Source organism: Lynx rufus, unplaced genomic scaffold, assembly GCF_022079265.1.
Source record: "Lynx rufus isolate CCGP_SWC_20201006 ecotype Redwood Valley unplaced genomic scaffold, mLynRuf1.p SCAF_2, whole genome shotgun sequence".
In the NCBI taxonomy this organism is placed as follows: domain Eukaryota; kingdom Metazoa; phylum Chordata; class Mammalia; order Carnivora; family Felidae; genus Lynx; species Lynx rufus.
Genome location: NW_025814834.1, coordinates 202,850,607 through 202,857,154, shown reverse-complemented (window position 1 = coordinate 202,857,154; position 6,548 = coordinate 202,850,607). Strand labels below are relative to the sequence as shown.

The 6,548-nt window shown below is 47.7% G+C and overlaps 1 long non-coding RNA gene across 1 annotated transcript; it reads left to right on the top strand.

Annotated features, from left to right (window-relative positions):
• Positions 1-5,060: 5,060 nt before the first annotated feature.
• Positions 5,061-6,476, top strand: LOC124515527 (uncharacterized). Its single transcript, XR_006962831.1, has 3 exons — positions 5,061-5,149; positions 5,655-5,916; positions 6,313-6,476. It is a non-coding gene; the product is annotated as an uncharacterized LOC124515527 (long non-coding RNA).
• Positions 6,477-6,548: the final 72 nt, after the last annotated feature.

The window sequence follows — 6,548 nt, the reverse complement described above, 5'->3', positions numbered from 1 at the left end:
TATCTACCCCTCTCTGCACCCCTCCCCCACTCAAGCTCGCGTGCTCTCTCTCTCTCAAAAATAAATAAACATTACAAATCAAAATAAAAAAAAATAGAATAGAGCACAATCTAAGCAGTTTTGTGGTTTATCTCATTCTCCACCCCATGCTGGAACTTCATGGCCATCCCCACCCAGAATCCCTTCTGCTACAGTTTTAGTCACCTGCTTGTCCCTCAACTAGCCCTCCTCCCATCCATCCTAGATTGATACTGTGAAAATTAATAAAGGGAAGCCTCATTAAAATGGGTCGGGAGGCCAGAAGGGGGAGCTCTCATGCCATCTCACTCAAGGCCAATTCCAGGAAGAATTGTCAATTATGGACCCCAACAGAAGAATTGTCAATATGAAAGAACCATGAATTATAGCCTCAACAGGAAGAGATGTACATTGCATCTCCTACAAGAAGTGAACTAGCAACTCAGCTAATGAGAAACTGTCATCACCTTGATCTCATGCTTTTCTCTATTGGACTTTTGTTCAAAACAACTCTACCCAACTTCCTCCTTCTTCATAAAATAACATTTCTCTTCTTTGCTTGTTGGACTAGCCTATGGTATTTGCTGTAGGTTGCTTGTCCTAAAATGTAATTCTCTAGTATCCCAAATAAACCCATTTTTGCTAGTAGAATAACTGATAGTTTTATTTCAAGGTTGACATTACTTGGTGTCAGAAGTGGGATCCAGAGATGACCCTATCCCCTCCCCATCCCACCCCACCGCCTCAACAACTCTGAGGCTGGTGAGCAAACAGGTGCTAGTACCTACCAGGACCATTGAGCTCACTGCTTTCTCACTGACACTGGAGCTTGCAGGTAACTCTCTGACTGCTGGATTTCAAGCTCCACTCATTATTGTGTTTTAAGCCCTCTAGGCTTTATTCAGGATCTGTTTTAAGGATTTGTCCTTTCTTAGAGTACTTGTTTGGCTTTTGGTTTGACTGCTTTTTGAAACTATTCCCATTGGAACTAGACTGTTTAGGATATATATTTTTTCCCCTCTAGAAAAACCTGTATCAAATGAGATCCCAGGAACCAAAATGCTTTGAGAATGTGTCCCTCCTTTCTGGCACACCAGCTGGTTTTATGTTTAAAAATTTCAGTCCCTTTTCATGTGCATTTCTAACTAAATGGATCACTTAACCAAAATTTAGAACATGAATGCTCATTATGGGGAACTTTCGATATCTTCAAACTTACTTTTCTCAAAACTGAATTGAACAACCGTGGATCTAAAATTGTCAAAACTGAATGGGATGCCTCTTTTGATGTTTTAAAGCTTCCAAATGTTATCAGGAATCTAAAATCGCCTTTCTGCAAAATACAATTTCTAGACCGAGGCAAAAAATTAAAGACAAAGGGCTTATGAGGCCTCTCTTTTCCCTCTCCCCTTTTCTTTCTTTCCAGACACATGACCCCTTTAAAGTCAAGTCATCTGAGGATTTTAAAATTTTTTTTTTCAACGTTTATTTATTTTTGGGACAGAGAGAGACAGAGCATGAACGGGGGAGGGGCAGAGACACAGAATCGGAAACAGGCTCCAGGCTCTGAGCCATCAGCCCAGAGCCTGACGCGGGGCTTGAACTCACGGACCGCGAGATCGTGACCTGGCTGAAGTTGGACGCTTAACCGACTGCGCCACCCAGGCGCCCCAGGATTTAAAAAAAAATAATAAAAAGAAAGTCTTCTGAGGATTCAATTACCCCCAAAAGTCTTCTGTTCCCCGGATGAAGGCTGAATTGTGAGTCATAGCTAAAGAGTTTCCTATGAAACTGACTGAAGACCCTCACAGGATTGTTGAAGAATTACTAGCTATTCAAATTCACCAGACCAGTTTTTCAGATTTGTTGGTGAGGACCAGGCCAAACCTTGGATAAAGCTTGCCTGATGGGAACATCATGAACAGGATTTTAAAAAACAAGCCCCTAACTCATGGCAAAATGCTGGAACACTTGCCAAAAAGTTCAACCGAGCAATTGCAACAGTTTTTCCTAAACCTGTCATGGGAACAAAATTCGGGCTTGCACACAAAAATATGATGAACCTGTTCATGACTGTTATAATTAACTTCAGATTGTTTCCAAAGAAAATTCTGGTCTTCCTTTAGATGTTAGATTCTCTTGGGGAGACCTTCAAATTTACTAATGGGCTAAGCCAGGATCTTTCTCTTTTTTTTTTTTTTTTTAACGTTTATTTATTTTTGGGACAGAGAGAGACAGAGCATGAACGGGGGAGGGGCAGAGAGAGACGGAGACACAGAATCGGAAACAGGCTCCAGGCTCTGAGCCATCAGCCCAGAGCCTGACGCGGGGCTCGAACCCACGGACCGCGAGATCGTGACCTGGCTGAAGTCGGACGCTTAACCGACTGCGCCACCCAGGCGCCCCAGGATCTTTCTCTTTTAGTTAAAAGGACCAGGATGGAATGGGAAACTATGTCTACTCCAGATTTAACTGAATTGGCAAACCACCTCACTTGTACCCTAGATGAGTCACCTAAAAGAAAGACCATTAAGGGGCGCCTGGGTGGCTCAGTTGGTTAAGCGTCCAACTTCAGCTCAGGTCATGATCTCACAGCTCATGAGTTCAAGCCCCACACAATTGTGCCTCCACCTTCAGGGCCAGTTGAACACGGCACTAATAAACCTCAACTGGCAAAGATTGTAGAAACCCTCCAAATACCTTGGCCTGACACATTGCCATTGTTCCTTCTAAATCTCAGATCCACCCCCTGGATAGTCACAGGACATCCAATGCACTTGGCCCCTGCCTCCTTTGACCCACATTTAATAGAAGGAGATATACCTCAATATTGCAAAGGCCTAATTGCTTCCATTAAAAGTAACCACACTTCGGTAGGGGGCGCTTGGGTGGCCCAGTCGGTTAAGGATCCGACTTTGGCTCAGGTCATGATCTCACAGTTCGTGAGCCCAGCATCAGGCCCTCCGCTGTCAGCATGGAGCCCACTTTGGATCCTCTGTCCCCCTCTCTTTCTGCACCTTCCCCACTCACTCTCTCAAAAGTAAATAGACATTTAAAACACACACACACACACACACACTGAGGGACGCCTGGGTGGCTCAGTTAAGTGTCTGGCTTTGGCTCAGGTCATGACCTCACGGTTTGTGAGTTCAAGCCCCGCATTGGGCTCTGTGCTGACAGCTCAGAGCCTGGAGCCTGCTTCAGATTCTGTGTCTGTCCCTCTCTCTGCCCCTCCCATGTGCATGCTCTGTCTCTCTCTCTCAGTAATAAATAAACGTTAAAAAAAATTAAAACAAAAAACACATTTGAAGTTTTGCTGTTTTGCAAAAAGTTCACCAGCTGGAGCTTTATGTTCATACCTGCACTGTATTTTCGCAAATGCACTCAGTTAATTCTTTCAATGGGCTCTTGCAGAGTATTCACTGTTCTGCTTTTGTGGCCAAGTTAAGCAGGCATTTCCAGGAGGCATACAGGACTCAGGGTTTTGCCTCCACAGGGAGAACTTTTCTCCCCTAAGTTGGAATACGTGCCAATATTTTCAGTTGGCTACTTTCAGAGCAAGGGTCCTCCTGGTTTGGAACCACCATACGATTTGGAATTGTAGTGTTACCTTTTTTTTTTTTTTTAAGTTTATTTCTTTTGAGAGAGAGAGAGAGAGAGAGAGTGTGTGTGTGTGTGTGAGTGGGGGAGGGGCAGAAGGAGAGAGAGAGAGAGAGAGAGAGAGAGAGAGGATCCCAAACAGGCTCTGTCAGCACAGAGCTCAATGTGGGGCTCAAACTCATGAACCGTGAGATCATGACCTGAGCTGAAATCAAGAGTTGGATGCTTAACTGACTAAGCCACCCAGGCACCCCTGTCATGTTACTTTTGTTTCTATACTTGTTGCCTGTCAAACCTTTGTAAAATAATGTACCCAATAAAGAGATGATCTCCAATACTACATCCTTGATAACTATGGACTCTAGCTGGGAAGTGCCTGAGAATTCTCCTGATTCCCCTCCTTCTCACTCAAATGTGAGTTTCCAGCCTGTACAATTGCCCTCAGATCGGGACATGACACCCAGGAAAGGCACTTCCTGGCACTGAGGGACAAAAGGCCACTGAATTAGGAAAACCTGACTCTTGATCAGAGATGCTTCTCAAGAAAGTTCTTGATCAGAAGAAGGAAATGTGGAAATAAAAGGAAACCTCAGTAAAATGGAGTCAAAGAGGCTAGAAGGGGGAGCTCTCCTGCCATACCACTCAACCTCAATGACAGAAAGAACTGTCAGTTTACAGACCCCAACAGGAAGAGCTGTACACGGCAAACTCCTAAAAGAAACTGACTACCCAGCAACTCAGCCAATGAGAAATCATCATGACTCTGGACTTGCAGGCACTTTTGTTCAAAACAACCCCTCCCAACTTCCTCCTCCTTCTGTTTTAAATAAAGTTTCTCTCTTTTGCTTATCTATCTTCTGGTTTTTTGGTGTCGCTTGCTTATCCCAAATTGCAATTCTCTGCTCTTCCTGAATAAACCCATTTTTGCTGATCAAAGAAATGTTTTAAGGTCGACAGTACAAACAACCGATCTGCTATTTTCTGTATCCAAATTACAAAATTCTAGGTCTTAAATCCGCTCCCCTCCCCTGCTCCGATCTTAATTATATTGCATTTAATCCCTGGCAGCTCTTGTGTTAAAAGTCAGAGAGGGACAGTTTCTGGCCCAGGGTCTCAGGGTTGGTAGGCGATTAAACCAAGATTCCGTGCCCACTCTGCATGACTCCAGGCCCAGAGCCCTGCTTACTGTCTCCGCAGCTGCTGCATTGTTTTGCCCACCTCCGTCCCCAGACTGGCCTCGGTCCCCATCCAGAACCCACCATCTACAGGGGGCCTTAAGAATCTAGGGCCTGGTGTACTCAATCCTGAATTCTGTAAAAAGGAAGCAGCACCCCCACCCCTGGGCCCTCCTTCTTCCCGCTTCTACCCCGCCTCCCCTGCCTCCTGGTTCAAAAGCAGCCAAGCCAAGCAGCCTGCAGACAACCCTGCCTTCATCTCTAAAAGCTGCTACCAAGAGAGCCACCAAGATTCCCCCAAGATGAAGGGCTTCCTCTTCCTCCTACTCACCATCAGTCTCCTGGTTATGATTCAGGTAAGAACAGACCCTGGGAGCCCCTGGCACCACCGCCCAGGATTCTCCAGACCTGCCTGGCGTGGGAGGGAGGAAATACAGGCTTCCCGGCACTGAGCCTTCTTGCATGGGAACACAGGCTCCAGCAGGGGAACCGAGGACTCAGGGGCCTGGTCCCAGCATTCCAGCCCTTCTGGCTGGGGTCAGACTGCTTGAGGTCTGTCTCTGGGCAGAATCCTGGACCTGAGGCTGGGGAGCATTCACAGGGCACCAGGCACACTGAGGCACGCAAGGGGGTGTTGTGGGATAAGGGCTGAAGCATCTCTGAGTGAGGAAGGCATCAATCCGCGGGGAGCTGGGGAAGTGGCCCTGTTGGGAAGGGGCCAAGACATGTTCAGGTGGAGCCAGACCTGGTCGTGGAGATAGCAGGGATCCCCCCAGGGAGAGAAGCCAGTGTGTCTGGGAATGCAAAGAAGAAGGAAATCTCCTGCTCCAGAAACAGACTCAGACTCAGCTGCTATTCCAGGAGGCAGCTTTCACAGTATCCCATGTGCCCTGAGGGCACTGGTCCCGGTAGGAGGCCAGAGCCATCAAGTTCTTGATCAAGAACAGCTTGATCAAGCATCAAGAACAGCTTGATCACCATCAAAAACAGCTTAATCTCCATCAAGAGCAGCTTTAGTTGCAGCCCGATCAAGCACTGAGAACAGTTTGATCAACCACCTGGTGCTTTCCTCCAGCAAGAGGTCACACATTCCCCACCTCCGCACCCACCCACCCGTTGCCAGGTACCTTCTCCCCGCCCGGCCGTGTGACACAGGACCTCAAGACTATATGATGGGCTCATTCAGAAGACGAGGAAACAGGCTCAGAGTCTCAGACCCTAGCCCAGCTAGTCAGGTCAGGGGCCGAGACCACAGGTTCCCATCCCCCATGCCCTGGAGGAGCTGGTGGCTTAGCGGAGGTGAAAGGAAGGTCCCGTGGTAAGGGGAGGAGGAACCCCCTTTCACCTTGGCTGTGTCATGGCAGGAAGCAACCAACTGTCCTTGCAGGGCCTTGCGGCATAAGTCGTGGTCATGAGGGACAGAGAATTGAGAACTATGGTATCAGGGTAGGGGAACTAGGTCTCTAGATAACATGAGCTTTGCAAGTGCCCCGAGCTCGTCCTACTTCTTCTTTTGCAGATACAGACCGGAGTCCTGGGAAACACCACCACCGCCGCCACCACCACCAAGAAACCCAAGAGTGCGACCCCGCCCCTCAGCAGCCTGAGCGGCGGCAGTGTCCTTCTCTTCCTGGCCAACATCCTCGTCCAGTTCTTCTACCTCAGCTGAGGTGACATGCCTCAGCCCTAGCCCCGTGCCCCCTGAGACCATTGCTCGGCTGCCATCATCTCTAGCAAGAGAAGCTCCTCCCACCC